The 24,453-nt window shown below is 38.1% G+C and overlaps 1 long non-coding RNA gene and 1 other non-coding gene across 3 annotated transcripts in view; one reads left to right on the plus strand and one right to left on the minus strand.

The window, feature by feature from the left end:
• LOC143266991 (uncharacterized) overlaps positions 1–24,453 on the minus strand; it is a 180,248-nt gene that overhangs the window by 120,875 nt on the left and 34,920 nt on the right. For both annotated transcript variants that reach the window (XR_013041849.1, XR_013041850.1), the window contains one exon: positions 24,228–24,380. This is a non-coding gene — a long non-coding RNA (uncharacterized LOC143266991). Of the gene's footprint in view, positions 1–24,227; positions 24,381–24,453 lie in introns of those variants that run through there.
• On the plus strand, positions 15,525–15,643 carry LOC143271256 (5S ribosomal RNA). The gene has a single exon (XR_013048478.1). It is a non-coding gene; the product is annotated as a 5S ribosomal RNA (ribosomal RNA).

Genomic DNA, 24,453 nt, shown 5'->3' on the forward strand with positions numbered 1-24,453 from the left:
GACCACCATGGTTTAAAGTTAAAGTTCAACAACAACAAAAACTACAGAAAACTTATAATCGCATGGAACCCGAATAATGCTCAACTGAATCAACAATGGGTTAAGGAAGAAATAAAGAAAGAAATTAAAGATTTCCTAGAGATCAAAGAAAATGAAGACACCACATACCAAATTTATGGGACACTATGAAAGCAATGCTAAGAGGGAAATTCATAGCACTAAATGCCCACATAAAGAAGTTGGAGAAATCCCACACTAGTGACTTAACAGCACACCTGAAGGCTCTAGAACAAGAAGAAGCAAAGTCTCCCAGGAAGAATGGACGCCAGAAAATTATCAAAGTGAGAGGTGAAATTAATAAATTAGAAACTAAGAGAATAATACAAAAAATTAATGAAACAAAGAGTTGGTTCTTTGAGAAAATCAACAAGATAGACAAGCCCTTATCCAAACTAACCAAAAGACAGAGAGAGAGAATCCAAATCAACAAAATCAGAAATGAAAAGGGGGACATAACAACAGACATTGAGGAAATCCACAGGTCATATTTCAAAAAGCTCTACTCCACAAAACTGGAAAACCTAATAGAAATGGACAATTTTCTGGATAGGTACCACATACCTAAGTTAAATCAAGACCAGATAAACTATTTAAATAGTCCGATAACCCCTAAGGAAATAGAAACAGTCATTAAACATCTCCCAAACAAAAAAAGCCCAGGACCAGATGGTTTCAGTGCAGAATTCTACCAGATCTTCAAAGAAGAGTTAACACCAATACTCTCTAAATTGTTCCACATAATAGAAACAGAAGGAACATTACCAAACTCCTTCTATGAGGGTACAATTACCCTGATTCCTAAACCAAACAAGGATAGAACAAAGAAAGAGAACTACGGACCGATCTCCCTCATCAACATTGATGCAAAAATACTCAATAAAATACTGGCAAACAGACTCCTAGAACACATCAGAACAATTATCCACCATGATCAAGTAAGCTTCAATCCAGGGATGCAAGGGTGGTTCAACATATGAAAGTCCATCAATGTAATACACCATATAAACAAACTCAAAGAAAAAAACCACATGATCATCTCACTAGATGCAGAAAAGGCATTTGACAAAATCCAACACCCCTTCATGATAAAAGTCTTGGAGCGATCAGGAATACAGGGAACATACCTAAACATAATAAAGGCAATTTACAGCAAGCCAACAGCCAACATCAAATTAAATGGAGAAAAACTCAAAGGAATTCCACTAAAATCAGGAACGAGGCAAGGCTGTCTGCTCTCCCCATACTTATTCAATATAGTACTTGAAGTTCTAGCCAGAGCAATAAGACAACATAAGGAGATTAAGGGGATACAAATTGGAAAGGAAGAAGTCAAGCTTTCCCTATTTGCAGATGATATGATAGTATACTTGAGTGACCCCAAAGATTCCACCCAGGAACTGATAAAGCTTATAAACACCTTCAGCAACATAGCAGGATACAAGATCAACTCAAAAAAATCAGTAGCCCTCCTATATACAATGGACAAAGAAGCTGAGAAGGAAATCAGAGATACATCACCCTTTACAATAGCCACAAACGACATAAAATACCTTGAAGTAACACTAACCAAACAAGTGAAAGACCTATATGACAAGAATTTTAAGTCCCTGAAAAAAGAAATTGAAGAAGATGTCAGAAAATGGAATGATCTCCCATGCTCATGGATAGGCAGGACCAACATAGTAAAAATGGCAATTTTACTAAAAGCAATCTATAGATTCAATGCAATCCCCATCAAAATACGAACACAATTCTTCACAGACCTGGAAAGAATAATACTCAACTTCATATGGAAAAACAAAAAACCCAGGATAGCCAAAAGAATCCTGTACAATAAAACAACTGGAGGCATCACAATCCCTGACTTCAAGCTCTACTATAGAGCTACAGTAATAAAAATAGCTTGGTATTGGCATAAAAACCGACATGTGGACCAATGGAAATGAATTGAAGACCCTGACATTAACCCACACACCTATGGACATATAATTTTTGACAAAGAAGCCAAAACTGTACAATGGAAAAAAGAAAGCATCTTCAACAAATGGTGCCGGCATAACTGGATATCAACGTGTAGAAGGCTGCAAATAGATCCATATCTGTCACCGTGCACAAAACTTAAGTCCAAGTGGATCAAGGACCTCAACATAAATCCAGCTACTCTGAACCTGCTAGAAGAGAAAGTAGGAAGTAGTTTTGAACGCATTGGCATAGGAGATCACTTCCTAAATATAACAACAGTAGCACAGACACTGAGAGAAACAATCAATCAATGGGACCTCTTGAAACAGAGAAGCTTTTGTAGAGCAAAGGATATGGTCAACAAGGCAAAGCGACAGCCTACAGAATGGGAAAAGATCTTCACCAATCCCACATTTGACAGAGGACTGATATCCAGAATATATAAGAAACTCAAGAAATTAGACATCAAAATGACCAACAGTCCAATTAAGAAATGGGCTATAGAACTAAACAGAGAATTCTCAACAGAGGAAACTCAAATGGCTGAAAGTCATTTAATTGCTCAACATCCCTAATCATCAGGGAAATGCAAATCAAAGCAACTCTGAGATACCACCTTATGCCTGTCAGAATGGCTAAGATCAAAACACTGAAGACACTTTATGCTGGAGAGGATGTGGAACTAGGGGAACTCTCCTCCACTGCTGGTGGGAATGCAAGCTTGTACAACCACTTTGGAAATCAATATGGCGCTTTCTTAGAAAATTGGGAATCAATCTCCCCCAAGATCCAGCTATACCACTCTTGGGCATATACCCAAGAAATGCTCAATCATACCACAAGAGCACTTGCTCAGCTATGTTCATATCAGCATTGTTTGTAATAGCCAAAACCTGGAAACAACCTAGATGCCCTTCAACTGAAGAATGGATAAATAAATTGTGGCACATATACACAATGGAATACTACTCAGCAGAGCAAAACAATGACATCGTGAGGTTTGCAGGCAAATGGATGAATCTAGAAAAAATCATCCTGAGTGAGGTAACCCAGACTCAGAAAAACAAATATGGTATTACTCACTCATAAGAGGATACTAGATGTGGAACAAGGATGACTGGACTGCTACTCACATCACCAGTTAGGTTACCTGGAAAACAGGACCCCAAGAAAGACATGAGGATTGCCCAATGATGGAGAAATGGCTGAGATCTATCTACATAAACAACCTGGACATGAGTGGGAGCAATGAAGGACGAGGGTCAAGGGAAAGAGAGCAGGAGATCCCAGCTGGATCAAGAACAGAGAGGGAGAACAAGGAATAGGAGACCATGATAAATGAAGACCACACGAGAAAAGGAAAAAACAAAGTGCTAAAGAGGCCCACAGAAATCCACAAACATACCCCCACAAATGACTGCTGGCAATGGCTGAGAGACAACCGGGACTGACCTACTCTGGTGATGGGATGGCCAAACACCCTGATAGTTGTGCCAGAAACCCCATCCAAGGACTGAGGAATCTGGATGCAGACATCCACGGCTAGGCCCCGGGTGGAGCGCCGGGAGTCTAATTAGGGAGAAAGAGAAGGGTTTATATGAGCGAGAATTGTTGAAACCAAGGTTGGATAAAGCACAGGGACAAATAGCCGAACGAATGTTAACACATGAACTATGAACCAAAGGCTGAGGGGCCCCCAACTGGATCAGGCCCTCTGAATAGGTGAGACAGTTGATTGGCTTGATCTGTTTGGGAGGCATCTAGGCAGTGGGACCAGATCCTGGGCTCATTTCATGAGTTAGCTGTTTGAAACCTGGGACTTATGCAGGGATGCTTGTCTCAATCTGGGAGGAGGGGACTGGACCTGCCTGGACTGAGTCTATCAGGTCTATCTCAGTCCTCGGGGAAGGCCTTGCTCTGGAGAAGGTGAGAATGGGGGTTGGGCTGGGGGGAAGGGGAGGGGGTCAGGAAGGGAGAGAACAAGGGAATGTGTGGCTGTTATGTAGAACTGAATAGTATTGTAAAATAAAATAAAATAATAATAAAATCAAGAATCAAAATTCACCAAACTGAACACTCAAGTTTTAAAAATTTTTAGCTAAAGAGATGGCTCAGCATTCAAGAGTACATGCTGATTTTCTAGAGGAACAATGTTAGGGTTCTAAGTCTTCTGACCTCAACAGGTGTACACAAACTCACACACACCCATACATACACACATATACATACAAACATACACAAATACATATACACATATACACATGCATAAACACATGCAAACACACACACATACACACACATACACACACATACACACACACACACACACACACACACACACACACACCTGCAGCTACTGAGAGAGCAGTATAATATGTAATGTATCACTGTCAGATAATCTAGGTAAGAAACTCTTTCAGGATCTTATGTTCAGACCAGCTACATGCATATGTCTAACAATAACTCAGAGTCCCTAGCCTTTGCAAATGCTGTTGCCCAAGCAGCTTTAAACATGCACAAGTATCTCTTGCAATTATCTAATTCTTGCCTCCCCCAACACTTCCACAATGTGCTCAAACTGCTCTGATGCAAAACACTGCCTTCTGTATTCAACAACATTCCTTTAGAGACAACGAGGAATATTTTAATGTACTTATTTTATTTTCAAATGTAGGAAGATAATTCTGTGTGTTTTTAAGTTATTTGTTCATGTTTTCATTGTCAAACTATCATGTTGGCACTTGAATTACCATGTCAATGAGTAATTCTCCACTCTTAAGGGAATCAAGTTTTGATAATGTGGATTCATTAACTTGAAGTTCACATTTCTGTAAACATAGGATATTATTATCAGAACTTAATCCTTTCATCTTTCTTCACCCTGGTGACACTTGTTCCCACAGTCACTTTTGGCTGCCTCATGAGCTTGCAGGAGGTGCTTTCATCTGTTACACTTTCCCTGTGGCTGCTGTCCACCCCTTCCATGGTCCCAGCTCCTCCTGTCCACGCCCCTGCTGAAGGCCTAGAGCATGAGTCTTTCCTCAGACTGATATCTTTTTACCCTTTGTTGCTCTGTCCCAAATGTCCTCACCAAGTTTGGCTCTGTTCCAATGTCCCTAGTAGAGACTGTTTATTTCTTAAAGATCAAAACTAAATAGGGAAGGGGGATTAAGTAATATCTTGTCAGGAAAAAAACACACTAAGAATCTCAAGAATATGGTCTTGTGTGTGTCCTCCTTACAAAGAAAAGTATTTTCAAACAAACCAACAGACATAAAAAGACTGACTGAAACTCCACCAAGCCCTGCTGAGGACACCCAGCAATCCAGATCCTCAGACATTATCAGAAGAATGGTGCAGCCACATGGAGAACCAGCTTCACGGTTTTCAACCTGCAGCACAGCCTCACGTTAATGTGCAGTGCTGCTATGTAATTGTCACAGTCCTGGTAGATCAAAACAAGTCCAAACTGTTACGCATGATACCTGGAGTATTCGGTTTCCTAAGGTCAAAGTCAAAGTGGTAGTTGGGGTGAAGCCCTTCACTGTCTCTGAAATAGAACGTACATCCAACCTCATTCAGTGTGTACTGGGGAGCTGAGAGAACAACTGAGTGGTGTAAAGTTTATGTAACTAAGGACATTGATTATGATTCAAGGAAGTCTCCATTATTCTACAGTGGCTCATTTCTTTTAATCAACTATTTATAATGAAGTCTCATTCCCAATTCAAATGCCTAATTCTTTTCATACTCACCAGAGAAAATGTTATTATTTTTCAATGTTTTATAAAAGAAAGCATGGAGCTACATGCTTTAAGCTCCCCAAGCCCCCATGGGGCAGAAATCCTGTTAGTACTGGGCATGGTCTAGCCCAGCTGTGATAGGCACATGGCAATAATGAAGAGGAAGGATGGAAAGCACAGCAATGGTGATGAGTGGAGGGTCAAATGTGGGTGGGAGTAAATGAGTGGGAAGGAAGACATGAGAATGACATTCTGTGCCCAAGGTTCTGCTTTGTCTAAGGTACAACTGACCATTTTATCCTGACCTTTAGGGTTTTAGCTCATTTCATGAATTTCAGCTGAGCCTTTATGCCACACTTTACCATCTGGTCCCTTCCTACCTGGCTATATTGTGTCCCTGCCAATATGACAGCTGATACATCTCCCCAAAAGACTGATTCCCTCCCCTGGTAATTGTCACTTTTCTTCTTTCTTTCTTTTTTTTTTTGTTTGTTTTTTTCAAGACATGGTTTCTCTGTATAGTTTTGATGCCTGTTCTGGATCTCCTTCTGTAGACCAGACTAGCCTCCAACGCACAGAGATCTGCTTGGCTCTGCCTCCCGAGTGCTGGGATTAAAGGCAAGCCTGGCATCACCTTTCTTTTGTGTGGTAAAACACCACAAAAATAAACAATGTATAAAAGAAAGCATTTATTTTGACTTAAGGTTCCAGAGGGCGAGTCTACCTTTGCCAGGAAGAATGGCAGCAAGCAGCAGGCATTGTAGCAAGAACAGGAAGCTGAAATCTCACATCTTAGACTGCAAATATATAGTGAACTGGGAGGAGTGCCAGGCTTCTAATCTCAAAGACCTTTTCCACTGACATTCTTCCTCCAGCAACCCTTCACCACCTAAACCTCCAACAGCTGTGCCACCAACTGAGGACTAAGTGTCCATATATCTGAGGCTACAGATGATGTTTCTTATTCAAACTACCACACATTCCCCCATGACAGTAGTACTTAGAAACTTTCCTTACAACTGAGTCAGGCTTTCAACTTACTTTTAGACATTGTGCTCTGACATATTTACTTAGCAATGCTCTGCACAGCTGCCCTGATGAATGCACATCTGTAAGCCTTAAGCAATGAATAACACAAGTCTGAGGCAAAATGAAACAAATGTGGCTTTGTGTAATTAATCAATCCTAATAACTTTTATCTCTGTATACACTTCCTGATATCTATAACCAATTAATTTTCCTATGACCTTCTTTGAATTATGCATTGATTAATGTGGTCTTTACTAAAGAGAAAATCATTACTAAACATTTGTATTCCAGGGATTCAAGATAAAATGTATTTCCACCAGTGTTTAACTTTAGCCTAATTTCTCTCTTGAAAATAGGTGTTAGAACCCTTTTGATTATTATGGTAGGTATAGCACCATGGGAGCATAATGACAGAGTCTTTGAAATCATTCTGGGAGTACTTTTACCAGAATGGATGGGAGTTTCTCCCTGCCATTTCCAGGTCTCTCTAATGTTGGCTAAAGAGCTGCTAATAGGGAACAAGCCAGGCAAACAACAAAGGAGGAAGAATATTAAAAACTAATTACAGCTGTGAAGGACTCTTAGCTGCTCAGACAGCCAGAGCTCTTATTGTGCACACATTGCTACTTCAATTTCTTCAAATTTCCTGTGAACACATAGGGGAAAGTTTCCTGATTCATTTTTAGTGGACCATTTGCATGAGTGTCCTTGGTCTAGAGAGATGCAGGGCCCTTAAGTCCCTCGAGGCAAGAGATCTCAATAATGGCAAAAAGTCAGTCTTGACATTTGCCACCTGCAGAATTAAGGCTGCCTGTTCATTTCCCAGGGTTAATGTGCCATCTCTTCAGTTCAATAACCCAAATGCACTCTAGGAGTCTTCAGATTCCTGCAGCATGGCTTTATATTGCCAGACCTAGACTTTGACCTCTGCCCTGCTATCTACCACCCTTGTGGCCAAGTGGGCTACTTCACCCCTTCATGTCTGTCTCCTCTAAAGCCCCTTAACAGCCATACTTCCCAACATTTTGGTTTATTATAAAATGCTACAAAGACAGGATCATTTCAAAGTGAATGTTAGACATACAATGACAAATAACTATGAGGAATTTTGTGATTTTTGGAAGAATTCAGTGGGAAATTTGAGGGATGACAATTTGAGAGGGATGGAGGCAGATAGAGATCAAAATGTTTGCTGCTGTAATTCCACTACAGAAATGGCAGGACTGAGGGACAAAATGAACTTTTGACAACTTGCCCATTCACACCCAAAGCAGGGCAGATTCCTGGATTTTCTATACAGACAAATTCTATTCCTAGACCACAAGAGAGTGACTAGCAGGATGAAGGCAAAAGAGGCTCTAGAACCATGTCCCCTGAGCCAGCAAATACCAGCTTGGCTGAGGGGAAGAGGTAAAGACAGAGCAGCATCCTTCTCAGTACTTCCAAGACAAGAGATGCTTCCATCTTCCTGATCAAGACACAGGCACATGAGAGGATGAAATTCCAAGCCCCAGCTAGGATTGAAATTTTGTGATTTTTTAACTATAAATATAGCAACACTGGAATACATAAATGTTACTACAGAAAAATCAAATTAGTGCATCTATTACATGTTATAATATGAATAAATTTCTTTAAGGAAAAAAATTCCAAGCCTGAATGAAAGCATGAAAATGGAAGCTACAAAAGAAAATTTAAAGTTGGAAGAGATGATTTCTCTCTGAGCTCAGATTTTCTCATGAATTCAAACATGTCTAAATGTGTTTTAATTTTAATATAAAAAAACCATAAATCATTGAAACACCCAGGAAGAACAGGAGGGGTGGTCATGGATTTAATTGGTAATCCACTTTGCATTTCTTTTTTTCTTTTAAAAATATATATTTTATTAATTCTTTGTATATTTTATATATATATACATCATATATTTTGGTCATATTCACCTATTTATCCTCTAACATCTTCCACATCTACTTGCTACATTCTTACACTTCCCTCCACACCCAATTTTAGGGTCTCTTTTCTTTGTTTTAAATCCACAGAGTCCACTCAGTGTTGCCCATATACTAGATGGAGTATCTCTGCAAAAGTAGCCCGTATTACAATTATTTCCAATTGGTTCCACCAGTTTGTGGCAATAAGTTGAAAGATGAATGGTAAGTGGGGATGGAAGGATGGTAGGAGTCAAAGGTCAGGGACGTCCAAGGTAAAACAGTATCTTCTGGACATGACAAGACCACTTCTTACCTGGACAATGGGCAGCTGCTGTTCTTCTCCTAATTCCTGTGCAACATCAAGCCAGTCAACATTGCAGCATGGAAGGGGGCAAGGCTCACAAGTCCCAACCCCTTCCTGAGAAACAGCTGATGACTGCTGGGAAAGGACCATGCACTTTTGTGTATGGGTGTGGCCCTTGCTAAGTATATGGGCATTTCTTCCTAAATGAATCTTATTTTAATTGACACACAGTACAAATATTTATGAAATGCAGTATGAGGTTCACATATACGTATAAGCCATATAAAGAGAAAAATCAGATTATTTATTATATCTTTCACCTCAATTTATCATTTTTGTGTTCTCGAATGTTCACAACCCACTGTGTGGAGCTTGAGGATGGATCAATGGTTAACAGCTTTGGTGCTCTTCCAGGCGACCTGGTTCCCCAAATCCACATTTGGTAGCTCAGGGCTGCATGAAACTCCAGTTCCACAGGATTTAAGATCCTCTTCTGAACTCTGAGGATACCTGCACTCACATACATATATACCTACACCTATACACACAATTAAAACTCAAAAATATCTTTAAAAGAACCACTCTCCAGATATGTTGAAGTGCACAGTTCCATCTTGATGGCTCAGCTACAACACACTACACTCAAAGAACAAACTTAATCCTTCTAACTGTAACTTTGTGCTCACTGAAGAAAACCTCCCCCATCTGCTCCCTCTACTCCCCATCTACTGCAAAAAAAATTTAGAGAAAATGATCCATATTTGATTGAAAAGGAAGATTTGTAATAAAAAAAAAACTAGAAATTCTAGGCAAGAAAAGGCAAAATTTGATAAATATGATTATAATTAAGTAAAAAACATTTGCATAGCTCAGGGGACAGTAATGGGCAAGGAGACAGCCTACAAAACGGATAAAAGCGTTTGCAATTTACAGATCTGATGAGTTAATATGGGGTAATTTTAAAAAAACTGAAGTAATAAATTAACAAAAATGTGGACAAATTTCTAAATGGTCTTATTAAGTAAAAAACACGGAGCCAGAAATTGGGGTTAAAGGCTGATAGAGATCAGAGGAATAGGAAGAGCCACCAGCCAACCTCACCTCACCAACTCCGCAGTTTCCAAAAAGCTACTTCCTGTCTACCCATACCTATATGCCTTGCTGTTCTGATTTACTCTTTCCATCCAGCTACATCACTTCCTTCCTCTTTCTGCCCAGTTCTGTCACTTCCTGTCTGTCTGTACAGACCTCCAGATTTCATGGTTAAATAGTGTTGAAATTAAAGGCATGTGCCACCATGCCTGGCTCTGTTCCCGGTGTAGCCTTGAACTCACAAATATCCAGACAGATGCCTTCTTCCCAAGTGATATTATTAAAGGCATGTGCTACCATTACTTGACCTCCATGTCTAATATAGTGGCTGGCTTTCCTCTGATATCCAGGCAAAATTTATTAAAGCACAAATAAAATATCACCACAGAAAAATTCTTTAAAATCCATTTAGAAAACAAATGACTTGCATAGTTATTTTTATACAGGAAACACATGATACCAAAATTTCCTTATTCAGTATCCTTAACCAAAAGAGAAATGTAAATAAAAGCCACAATAAATAACACCATGCTCCAAGAATGACTAGCACTAATTCAATCAAAAATTTAAAAAAAAAAAAAAAGCAAACTTTTTTTGGCTGAAGAGTCTTAAAAAGTATTGTAAACTGTCGGTGCCAATGTTAATTAGTATAAAATAATGTAGAGTTTCCTCAAAAATTGTTACTCATACTTTTTTTAGTAATTATCTTTTAACGAATCATTTACATATTTATTTATGTGTATGTCCATGTGAGTGTGTGTTCATGTGTTTTCTATGCCTGTGTGTGCAGGCTTCTGGTATTTTCTTCTCCCACACTCCACTTGCTTCTCCCAAGCAGGGTCTCCCCCTGAATCTAGAGCTGTTTTTTCTTGGCTAGTGGAAAGTGACCAAGCCTCAGATGTTCTCGTCTCATTGTGCCTTAGAGTAACATTGTTTGCTTATTTCCCGGGTGCTAGGATCTAAACTCTGGTCTTCAGGATGGTAAATTAAGCACTGGTGATCTCTCCAGGCCCACTTTTCTAGAAATTCTTGTACTGAAAGTGTTCAAAGGAAGGAAATAAAGGTATGGAAATGATACCTGTCCTCCCTATTAACAACAAACAAGATATGCAAACTATTGAAAATGCTCCTGAAATTCTAATTGTCTATAACAAAGTGAAAAGTAAGTTACTAAGATAACTGATAATTGAAAATGTGTCATATCTTTAGTGATTTAAAAGAATTTGTCTTGTGTTCATGTCAACATTTCTGAATAACCTGTAAACTATAATAGTAGAGTGCAATCATGAAAAATAGGTCTAATATACTGTATGAAAAGAACACCGCCTCATAATGATATGTACCACCTTAGATTTATACAGGTGCCACACATGGAAATGACTCCATCTGATGCTCATAAATACTATATCTTGCTATCTTCTCTCTTAAATGATACGACTGAGAACTTCAAGAAAGACATCTTGAATTACCTTGATCAAATACTCAGATTTGTGAATATGTGTTTTACTCAGTGGAGAAAACCATGTGGTTGGGAGCCATGCAGCCTAGTTTCAGACCAGCATATGAATGCTTGTCCAGTGGGTCTCCAGATGGGGCAAAGCCCACAGGGACAGTCTTACTAGGCAACAACCCGTGGACTTCAGGCCAGCACAGAATGTTGCTGGGACTGCAGGGCCTACACCCTCTTTTTCTCATAATGTTGACTATTCTTTTGGTGGTTTTTAGTATCACTTTGTCCATCACACATGGGACAGATGTGATCACTACTGGAAACCCATTTTTTTCTTGAATATGTTCCCCTAAAATACTTTGGGAGCGGATGCTTCTCGGGTTTCTTCTTTGGGGATGCCAGCTGTTATTCCAGACCCTGGTAACTCTCCTGATTCAGTGCTGACAGGATCAGGGGCAATTCACCTCTGTTTTTGTAAACATGCTTTTGTAAATTTTGAACAATATTATTATTCTTGAAAGTGTATGCCTATGTTTACCACCTTTTAGTTTTGTAAAAACAAGATGTACCTAGCTTGATATTTGGCCAAGCTAGCAAAATGATAAGTGTTGTTTGGGGTTTAAAGATGTTTTTGATGTGAAAATTGGAAGAAGACATATTTAACATATTTGTTTTTGTCAGAGGTTAACATTGGAGGATGGGAAAAACTTGTTTGTTAGTATGGAAAAACATGCTTGTTTTGATGCGTAAAGACAGCTGGAGATATGCGAGGCTGGCCACTTGTGTGAAACTCATCTGGTGGTTGGACAATTCATTTCTTCATGCCAATACCTCTTCCCAGTCTCAGAACCTGAACCTAGGCTTTGGCAGGACTGTGGCACCATGAAATTTATGAAACCCAGATTTTTAAGAGATTATATTTGTGCTGTATGCTCAAACAAAACAGATACTGGCCAAGTCCAACATTTTTAATAGGTCTTCGATTCCAAGATTAATATTGGCAGAAGCAGCTTCACCTTTGGAAACTCATTCTTCATTATAGAAATTAGACAACTGTGTAGGACAAAAAACATGGAATCCTGAAAATGAAGACAAGAGCCTTCAGAAATCTTCCCCAGCAGTGAGACTGAAGTCTCATTAAGGAATTCCAAATGCTTTATTTTGAAAAACAAAACAAATCTGTGACTTCTGGAACCTCCAATTGTCCAGTAGTTTAAGAACATATTCTGCAGATTCTCAGTCTGTCCCCACCATTGTGTGTCAGGGGGATATACACAAAGAATAAAAGATGACTCTCTCCTTGGCTCATTCTTTAAATTCCATAGCTGACCTGAAGACTTTCCCGGACAAGTCTTATCTACAAACAGATATTTTCTATAGCTGCTGGCCTCAAGTCTGATCCTTAATATAGAGTGCTGTGAAGTTCTTCACTTTGTTTAGCTTGCCTAGAGAGACATGGTTTAACTAGTAGGATAAATTGTGTTATATCATACTTTGCAAAAATCACCAGGGACATATATTCATTACTGGGCTGTCTCCCTTTCATTCTGCAACAAATCTAATAATTCTACTTCTCTTTCTAAAATAGGATGTGTCTCTTTTACTGGACATGAATAAAATAAAACATAAAAAGCAGGTAGTAATTAAGGCTAGATCATAAATGTCATGGTGATTTGAACAGGATTTTCTCTTGGGATACATGCATAGAATCTGAGACAGAAATGGTAGTATTCCTTGGTTTCCCACTGACCACAGTACCTCCTGAGCACCTAGTAAATCTGACTTATAGACAAGAACTGGGAGGCAGGGGACTGAAATTCTTCATTAACTCAGTAAAGATGGTGAACACAGTCTGTGCTCATTTTGCCAGTAACTGAGTGAGGTGGGAAAAGATAGCCCAGAAGGCCAGTAACCTGCACACATGTACAAGGAGGTGCTAGGAAAATGTCACATGTTAATCACAGGAGTGTCATGGTCGTGAGGAGCATTCCTTAGAGGGTATCAGGGCTTCCTTGCACATTTTAAATATACTCACTTCTGCCCTGAAAATGAGAATTAAATTTCCTGAATGGGATGGAATACACACACACACACACACACACACACACACACACACACACACACACACACACACACAAAAGCAAACATGCGCACACTCTTGCACAATGTATGGCCATTATGCATGATAATTTAAAAATATACTATGGGTCAAGTTAAAATGTCCAATGAAAGATACAAGTGGACCATGGGAACAAATTCTGCTAAAGTGGTAAGGCACTGTGCATAAAATAGAATTGGAACAATTGCCATGAAGAAGGAGAAAGGAGGCTTCCAGGTGTTGAGAAATAATGAGCTCATCAATAGACAATAAAGGGATACTTTCTCATAACACCTATAAAAGAGGTAAGTTTACTATATTAGACATTAATAACTGCAGGATAAATGGTGCCATAAGGTAAATAAAGAGTTCCTGGTAGAAAGTTTATGTAACAGAATAATGGATGGCATCTTATGTTCCCATGCAATTTAGGTGGGAAGGTCATTAAAGTGTAACGAATATGTAATAAATTTTTATGGGTGCTGTTATATAGGTTCTTTGTAATTATTTTTATCAGTCTTTATTTCTGTAGTAATTGTTATTGAAATCTCAATATTTAATAGTGTTAGTGATGTCTTAGTCCAAATTCCTAGAAAACAGGGGATTTATGAAACTCAGAAATTTGACTTATTTCTGAACCTGTGAATTCAAGCACATTGTGCCAGTACTTGTCAACCTGAAGTGAGGGCCTTGCTGTGTCATTAGATGGTGTAGGGTGTGTCAGGGTGAGATGGAGCACACAGGCTAACTTTGGTTCTTCCTCCTGTGTGAACACCCTGATGCTATTCATGGAGTTCCATTTTTAAGACCTCACCTAGCTCAAAATAAATCCCTAAAATTATACATCTTAAGTGTATCAATATGTAAAATTGCTGTATAGTTTTCCCAGGTATTGATTTTGGATGCTCAATTAGACCACAGTCAGAGATAAGAATTGAAGGGTACAGTTAAGTGAAACCTGAAGCTGAGAAGTGCTCTTCCAAGTGTTTATACTAAGTCTGGTCTCATGATTCACACACAACCAATGGTAGACTCCTAAGTGCATATCATCATGACTTAGACAAAAACATTCCAGTGACTGTAGAATATAATGTTTTGAAGAGAAAAGATTTAGAATAGTTTCTGAGAGACATACACTTCATTTCAATGTGGACAAGGTTTGCATGAAACATACCTTCATGGGGGTTACAGTAATCAATAGATTATTATATATAGAGAGATAGTTAATATTACATATTAACTATCAAATGCCAGTAACAACATTATGCTTTATAAAATAATATCTCATGCCAAGAGACACAAAATGACTTTAAAATTAAAAGGGCAACTAGTCATTTTAAAACAATCCTTGGAAAAAGAAACTTAAAATTAGCAAATACTAATTTTGTTAGGGATTTCATATTTATGACTACATTTCTTAAGTATCATTTTAGAATTTTCAACAGAAATATCAAGTGATAGCTAAGGGCTGATTCAGCTTTAGAATATTCCCCAAGGAAAATGAGTAAATGGTCCACCAGAAATGGTTGTCTGTCTATACATATGAAATGAATTTCAAATATGAAATGAGCAAACAAAACACATGGGGAAATATTAACTTACAAATTATACATCTTTACATACCATTGTTCTGAAATGACTTAATTTTATCAATCCAAGGTTTAGAGCAGCTTTGGAAATACAACTATTGATTGACATAAGTTCATAGGAGACACATTCATAAGCAGAGTGTTTATTAATAGGAATTGATTTTACAAATCCACCAGGATTCAATTAAAATACTTGCAGTAGATTTGCATGGTTTAACACGTGAAAATTATACAAAAGACATCAAGTTAAAAAAATGTTTCTCGTCTACAGCCATACCACCCTGAACGCGTCCGATCTTGTCTGATCTCGGAAGCTAAGCAGGGTCGGGCCTGGTTAGTACTTGGATGGGAGACCGCCTGGGAATACCGGGTGCTGTAGGCTTTAAAAAAAATGTTTCTCACAGATATATATATATATATATATATATATATATATATATATATATATATATATATTCCTAAAATAAAATGAATACATGTGAGGATGTATGTGCAAGTTAGAGATAGGTTTACAAGAATTTTGACTCTCTCATTCAAGTGGCTACAATGTTGAAATGACATGGGTGACACTCCAAATGTTTACAATGTTAAACCTGATTGTTTTATAATCAACACATACTTTTAACAGAAAACGGTATGCCATCACAGTGGTAAGTTAAAACACATAATTACCTGAATTTTTGTTCACTATAAATTAGTCTGAAACATCCCTAGAAGCAACATTTTTTAGTCAGTTCAGACTGTCATCCAAATTCTAAATCAGTTATGACCTGACAAATATTCTTCCCTTGGGGCAGCAGTGTTCATAGGAAAATGTTAACTCTTATCTGCTTCACTCCAGAGCTATGCCAGGCTGACTATAATTCCTGAGTTCAATTCTAAGCAGTTTTCTCATGGAAGAAACAACATTCCCCAAAGATTCTGGAAATAGAAGACAATAACAGTTCATCACAGTGAAAAAAATCTTTAGATAATTTTTCAGGAAAATCAATTTGCCAATGTACTAATATAGTATCTTCTCTAGTAAGATAGATTAGTAATAGTATCTTTAAATGAATAGCGTATGTTCAGGTAAGGGTTGGGAAATATTTCTACTGTTCTAATGAAAATTTTACAGTATGATACTAAGCTCAGTAGATCTTAGTTAAATAAGTCCTATAAGATTTGACAGAACATCCATTGACATCTCAACTCAGTCCTCAGATTCTGTCACCCTTAAAATTGCAACTCAGAGAAAGTTGAGTGCAGCTCCATGTGATTTCTTAAAAGCTTCATGTCACTCAGGCAACAAAGAGAACACTAAAATTTTTTTGAGAAGACTAACCCTTTACTCATGAATTTATAAATTTCCACTTTCAACACATCTCTAAATTATTGCTCTTTGAGACCAGATTGGCCATAGATCTAGGGGAAAACCAAATATCATTTTTTATTAAAAGAGTGCAGCAATAAAATGACTCCTAATGACATTCTACTGTACTCAAATCACTGTCATCCTCAGCCATCATTAGAGAAGCTCCCTCTGCAGTAGATGGGAATAAATACAGCGATCCACAGTTGAACAATGTGCAGACAGTAAGAGACTTCGGAACACTCAGTCCTAAATGTGATGTCTCCATCAAGTCTCTTTCCTTGGGACTCAATAAACTGAGGAAGAAGAGGTGGGAAGATTGTAAGAGCCAATGGGAATGGAGGACACTAAGGAAATAAAACTTTGTAGACACAACAGAACTGATGTACATATAAACTCACAGAGGCTGTGACAGCGTACACAGGTCCTGAACACTGTGAGAGGAAATGGCACAAGCCCCCCATCCCCAACCCAGAAGATGATAATTACTCAAAAAGAAAAATTAGTTTTCTCCAAGGGAGTCTCACTGGGTATACAAACTATAGTTAAGAGTAGGTCCCATGGCCTTACGCAGCCTTGGAGCCGTGGGGAGGGGCTTGGACCTGCCTAGCCTCGTGCTGGGCTCGGCTGACTCCCCATGGGAGACCTTGATTTGGGGGATGTGGGGTGGCTTAGCAGGGAGGGTGAGAGGAGGGAGGAGGGGGGAATCTGTGGGTGGTATGTAGAGTAGAAAATTTCTTAATAAAGAAAAATGAAGAAAAAAAAAAGAGTAGGTCCATGCCCAGAAGTAGATGGCCAACACAAAATGAACTCAGTTGTATTTGGAGGGTTTTTTATTTTATTTTTTGACTCATAATGTTTTATATGGCTGTTTTTTCTGTTTTCGTTTATAGTTTCTGGTTTTGTGTTTGTATGGGATGTCTGTGTGTGCAAATAGGTGTATTTCTGCATGTATATGTGTTTCTTGTGCTTTTCCTTTGGCTGTTTTTTCCTTTTCGTTTATTCGTTTATTTTGTTTTCTTCTTCTTCTTCTTCTTCTTCTTCTTCTTCTTCTTCTTCTTCTTCTTCTTCTTCTTCTTCTTCTTCTTCTTCTCCTCCTCCTCCTCCTCCTCCTCCTCCTCCTCCTTCTTCTCTTTTCTTCTTCTTCTTCTTCTTCTTCTTCTTCTTCTTCTTCTTCTTCTTCTTCTTCTCTCTCTCTCTCTCTCTCTCTCTCTCTCTCTCTCTCTCTCTCTCTCTCTCTCTCTCTCTCTCTCTCCCCTTCCCTCTCTCCTAAATGCCTGTTTATTTCCTAATAAGAGATAGCAAGAAAAGGTGTGGATTTGGGTGGTTGGAGAAGTGGGGAGAAACTAGAAGAAGTTGGGGAGGGAAACCATAATCAGAATATATTATACAAAAAATCTATTTTCAATAAAGAAAAACAAATAATGATGCCTCAACAAAAATACTGTAAAGTGAAATACCTAAATACTGTTAGTCTTGACAAAAAAATTTAAAGCAAAAAATGAATTGGCATTCATTTACTAATCTTAATCACCCTAATTATGTATCTGTATGTGATATCTACAGTGCCCATTGTCAGGTCTAAATACCTAAATACTGTTAGTCTTGACAAAAAAATTTAAAGCAAAAAATGAATTGGCATTCATTTACTAATCTTAATCACCCTAATTATGTATCTGTATGTGATCTCTACAGTGCCCATTGTCAGGTCTAAGAAGGGCAAGTGAGCAAATGCAGACACAGTCTCTATTTTAGTAACTCTTCCTGTACATAAACGTGTGCGCAGCACTTGGGAGCTAGCAAGCTCCATGTAGTTGGATCCTCATGAGATCAATGCGTCAAAGTACATCTTCCTGGTCCCTTTGAGAAATACACTAAATCCAAAGCTTGCATCTACACTATCATCAGCTCAATTTAGTTATTAGTTGATAATATATTAATGTCAGGGGATGTGCAGACCAAAATACCCACTGAATTTATTATATTAAAATTAAAATACTCAGTTACACAGTTAAAGCAAAAATAAGAATTGTTACTTCAGCAAGTCTGATTATCCAGTTTTAAAAAGTCAAATGACTGGTGGAGACCCAAGATGATTCCTCTTTGTGCAGCTTTACTTATCATCAAATTTTACTCACAATCTTAATGAGGCTTCTGCCTCTGTTCTTCAGTCAACTAAAGGTAGATAATGATTTGAAAACTCATTCCTGAATTCTCTGGCTTCCTATGAGCTCTAGGCATTGGCTCTCCTATCCCTTTATGCAGCTGCTGTGAGGCTCTATTTTTGCCCATGGAGTATTTTTTTGTTTCTACAGGATGTCCAAGAAGACCCCAAGATAATATTCAGAATGGTTGCATGGCTATATACTCTACAAGAAGATTCAAAGCACTGGGGAAAAGACAGGCAACTTCTCCATCAACATAAGAAGAAACTGGAACCAAGATTAGAAATAGTAAAAAAAAAAATGTTTTAGGCTGAGTAACCAATTTGGAGCCACACTCGTGATTAGCACCCCTGGAAAAGGACAAAGCTGAATGGGTAAAAATGTTCTTTAAAGACTAGCTAACTCTATGCAGCACTGTCATTTCAGGTGGGCCTCAGCATGCAGGGCTCATTACCACATATGGCAAAGCCAGCAGTCACAGTCATGGCTAATTTGACAGGATCTAGAATAAGCTAGGGGAAGAACCACTGGGCACATCTATGGGACTTTTCTAGATTTGGCTTCTTGAGGTGACAAGACTCACATTAACTATTGGTAGAAGCGTCCTACTGTCGGAAGTACAGAAATAAATGAAAAAGACAAAGAAAACTGAGTGCCGGGATTCATCTCTCCCACATTCTCACTCTACATGCATTGTGACTAACTAGCTTCTTCCTGTTCCTGTCAAGACTTTCCTACCATGATGGACTGCACCCTCATTGTACCTATAAGGCAAAATAAGTGCTCCCTTTCTTAAGTCTCTTTGGTCAGATTTTGTTAGAGTAAGGACAGTAACATACACATCTTGATAAGGGACCCATCATCGGCAAATATTTGTTTGTTAATTTTTCAGTCTGTGATTCAATCTCCATATGTTTCTCTGCATTCATCAAGGGAGACATTGAGAATGAGGCTACAGTGGGAAACTGGATGTCACTCCAAGAGGTAAGGGTTAGGATGTTCTGGGTTCTAACTCTGTCCATAGCTAGTACACAGACTAGAGACATTGGTTCCACAAGATGATCCCTCTGCAGGCTGACCAGCCTCTGGTCCTAACTCACATGTCATTATGAGTCAAGATTCTGTTCATGCCTTTGCACAAGTATTTTGAGCAAAAGTGTTCCCTGAGGAAAACAAAGTTTAGAGTGATTATTGAAAAAAAAGATATGTCAACTTTATTCCTCAGCAGATTTGCATTTATAGGTTCTTTATAGGCTGGGTTTTGTAATAGCAGGGAAATGTGAATGTTTGTGGAGTATGTAGATGCTAATACACATTTCAAGAATTTCTAAATCTTGTCATTTTGTAAATCCTGACTGGATGATATATGTTAGACTGACAATTATGATCTAAACATTATAATAGAAAAGACTATAATGAATCCAATCTATTTAACTGATATATTTCACCTCCTTGTGTGATAAGGAAATATATTTAGACAAAGAAACTGATTGGAAAACATGGGACTAAATGCTGTTTTGAGAATAAAAACACAGAAGAATATTCTACAGAGGCAAAAGACTTTTCTCTCCATGTGCAATTTACAATCTGGTTTAAACAAATAATCACACACAAGTAAAATTAGAATTGTGGCTCTTTCAAAGTGCAGATGTATGATGTCTCCATTATCACAGAAAAAAAATTCTCCCTGGAAATACAGGAAACAAATTGGCAGGGGTGCAATCCTTGGGTGGAAAAAAAAGCACATTATTGGTGAGAGTTAAAGATGAGGAAGAAGATTAGAGTGAGCAAAGCTGAGCCTAAGAAAACACTATCAACAGAAATACAATGGAGGGACCACAGGAAACACGAATTCTGAAGTCCTCCTATCACACAGTGAGAGGGTCAGTTGTTTCAAGAAGAATGATACATGATACCAGTCCAACCTTCTGAGTTCAAAGTTTCTATGGTACATTTTGTGGTCTTGGCAACTCCCATACATTTGTTATTTTTCTTAATTTTTATAGCAGAAGTGTGCATTCAAACACAAGACATAGAATATAGTATTAACACTATTATCACATGTGAACTTTTTAGAACCATAAAAGCAGTAGATTCTCCCCAATACTAAGGTTTGAAGCTATTTTCCTCTTTAAAGTAGAGTAAATATGTTTTTTCCTTAGATCTGTAAAGTTGTGAAAAGGACACGATCTAGCAAGGTATCACTTTCAGTTCAGAACCAATCCCATGTTGATCTGCACAAGAAGTGGAGAGCCCAGTGGGTGGTCCTTCTTACCATCTCTACTCACGTGGTCACACTTGGCATCTTTTCCATCCTAAACCAAGTTTGTCAACTGGCCAAGCTTCATGTTGTATTTCCCCATAATTGCTTTGTGTCTTAATATTAAATGTGCAAAGATGACTTCATGAGCCAAAGATTGCTTTATTTTCTTTACACCATGTCCTCAACCTCCAGAGTAAAGCTGGGGATGTGAAATCAAATGAGAAGTCCTTGGTAAATTGCTTTCCTGGCGTGTAAGCAGAACATATCAAAAAATTGAGGTCCATGGTGTTAGCTTTCCTTCCAAACATGTTAAAGTGTTGCATTCCACTTTTGACTTGGGGACCAGAAAATCTAAAAGGAAAACTATGAGATCTCTCTCTTACCAGCATGATGATTGTCTCACAATTTGATGTTAACAAAATTTCTCCTGTATTTGAGATTATATATGACTTTCTTTGCTATGTTCCTATTGTCTTAGTAAGTTTTAGTTAATGTGATCACCATTACAAAGGGTAATACAATCACACGTTGAAGTATTTAAAAAAGTCACTGAATGCCGCCCATCCTCCACACTATCACATGATTTTCCCTAGTGTTGACAGCTCTTACCTCTTCTCCCACTTTATCCAGTAAAAAGTGGCCTTGAAATGTTTTCCCTTAATCCAAATGACTGACTTATTTTTATGTGCTAATATTAAATCCTTAAAGTCAGGGCAATTCTCTCTTAAAATAAGTGTTATTTCTTTCTAGCTGAAGGGTGGATCATATGGCTGAGAAATTTATTCCTCATACAATGTTCAGATTTCTACCTGGGAACAGCTAAAGTTCTGAGTTACAAAATAAACAAATTAATAGCAAGAATTTTCTCTAGCTATGGCAACCCAATAGAACATTGTACTTTAAATACATACAAAATGTCAGGGAGAAACTCTTGTGGACTATCAATTTCAGATATAAAGAATGAGATCCAGAAATAAAAAACTAATATCTGGCTTTGTATCTAATTATTTTAAAAGACAAAAAGAGAGCCCCAGTGTCCAGTTGTTTAAGGATCTTGATCTGTAGGGAGACATAAGCAAGCCACTGCTCATAGGGCTCCAGCAACAAACCCAAGTATAATTCTAGCAAAGTCCAACCTGGGTAGACAATGAGTTGATTGGTTTACTTGCAGATCATAGACAAGGGATTTACTTTCAATAACATGGACACCAAAGCAGCAATAACAATAAAAAGTCTTACCCCCAGCATAGAAGATGACTTCCCCATAGCTGCATAGATGAAGACTCCCCCCCCCCCCCGGCCTTCCAGTAACTCTTCCAGTCTTTATAGTGTAGCACCTCCCAAGATCATGAGGCACATGCGATCAGGGCAGAATGACAAATGACCAGGAGGTGCAGAAGGAAGAATATCAGGGGGAGGGCCCAATGACCTTGGCCAACTGTTGCCCTATAAGGGAACTTCCGCAGTCAACCACAGGGGTATCTTGAAGTAGTCACAGCTGTTCTGGTGAAAATAGAGGTTCTTATGCTCAGAGGGTGGTTCCTTATGCCTGTACAGAACCTTTTGCAACTTTTAAGTCTTTTGTGGAAACAGTCTGAAAACGCATACTATCTTTCAAAATGAAGTACACATTTGGGACAAGAAATGAGAGTTTGGAAGAAATATTCCACATGGAATGATCAGAAAGGCAAGCAGTAGGTGTAGATCTGAGGAAAATAAAAAATAATATTGCATCTCCACATTTAATATTTTCTCACTGGGACAAGTAAACTTATATTGCTCCAACTACAAATATCAGTATTAGAAGCTGTCCCTCAGAGTTCTGTTGTCATAATCATTAGCATGTGTGATTCATAAAACCATGACAACTGTGAAATAGAATACAGGACATAGTAGATTTTTTATTTATTTAATAATTTAGAACTGGTAATATTAATTTTCACTATAAGATTTAAATCGAATTTGAATTATTTCACTCAGATGTAGTCAGTGAAACATTTGAAAATGAGAATTCCTTAAAACAATAATTTAAACGGAAATGAAAAATTTGGCATCTTATTATTTAAATGAACAGATAATATTTTAATTAATAATAATAATAAACATATTGTATTGAGTAGATGCAATTTTTATTTTCCAAGTTACCATGGACTCTAGTCATAGCCTTGGATCTCTGTAATTGGACACAAAGTGAATTTTCCTTTTGGCTTACAAATATTGTAGCAGTTTTCTTTACTCTTCATTATTATGTCTTGAGTTTTTCTAAGAAGCTTACTGAGTTTAAATATGAAGGTTATGTAATATGCTCATGAGTAGAACATGTATCTGGAGTTGCAACTTGAGAAGTTGTGTCTAGTTGGAGGAAGTGGGTCACTGGGGATTTGTCCTGCAGGTGTATATCTTGTTCTCTCTCTCTCTCTCTCTCTCTCTCTCTCTCTCTCTCTCTCTCTCTCTCTCTCTCTCTCTCCCTCTCTCCCTCTCTCTCCCTCTCTCTCCCCTCTCTCTCCCCTCTCTCATCTTTCTGGTTGACATGAGATGAGTAGCTAATCCTGCCACATAGCTCTGCTACAATGCATCACTTAATGTAGTCTCTCAAACACAGAACCATGCCTCAAATTTACATTCCCCAAATGGTGAACTAAAAGTAAAGTCACCCCCTCTTTAAGATTTTCCTATTAGTTGCCTGTCATAGTAAATAAATGTGTGACTTTATAAAGGCAAAACTAATTCTTGTGAGACACATTTAGTTGTGGTAGGGAAAAAAGTGTTCATATGAAGAATACAGCTACTACCCCCTCATAAAGTACAGACATTAATTCTACCAATGTTTTCAGCATCCAAAATAACATCTTACAGAGAAAAAAATTATATATTATCTGCTAGCTATTTGATGTATGTGTATGTGTGTGTGTGTGTGTGTGTGTGTGTGTGTGTGTGTGTGTGTGTGTGTGTAGAGTTAGATGGTTGAATGGAAGTAGAGGTGTTGTTAATGTGAACCAATAGACTTACACAGTGTATTTGAGAGTTTTGAATATACTCATACACACACACACACACACACACACACACACACACACACACATTGCTATACATCTGTACCTTGTAGGAGCAAATGTTTGTCTATAACTTAGAGAAAAAGGAAAATACAAGTTCATATCCCAATCTAATTCTTTTACACAACATTTACCTTCAAAATACAAAATACAGCTTGTAGCCATCAACTGCTCACTTCTCACTGAGACTTTCAGGAGCCTCATCTTCTGTCTGATTCAGTTTCACAGCCTGGTCCACACAGGAGGATGCTGTGCCTTGAGGAAGGCAGCTCTAAGTGTGAAATTTCCTGAAAGAAAAAATGAACATGCATGTCACAAAAGCAGAGAACAGAATCACACCTACAAGTTTCATAAAGAAAG

Source organism: Peromyscus maniculatus, chromosome 1 (assembly GCF_049852395.1).
Source record: "Peromyscus maniculatus bairdii isolate BWxNUB_F1_BW_parent chromosome 1, HU_Pman_BW_mat_3.1, whole genome shotgun sequence".
NCBI lineage: Eukaryota > Metazoa > Chordata > Mammalia > Rodentia > Cricetidae > Peromyscus > Peromyscus maniculatus.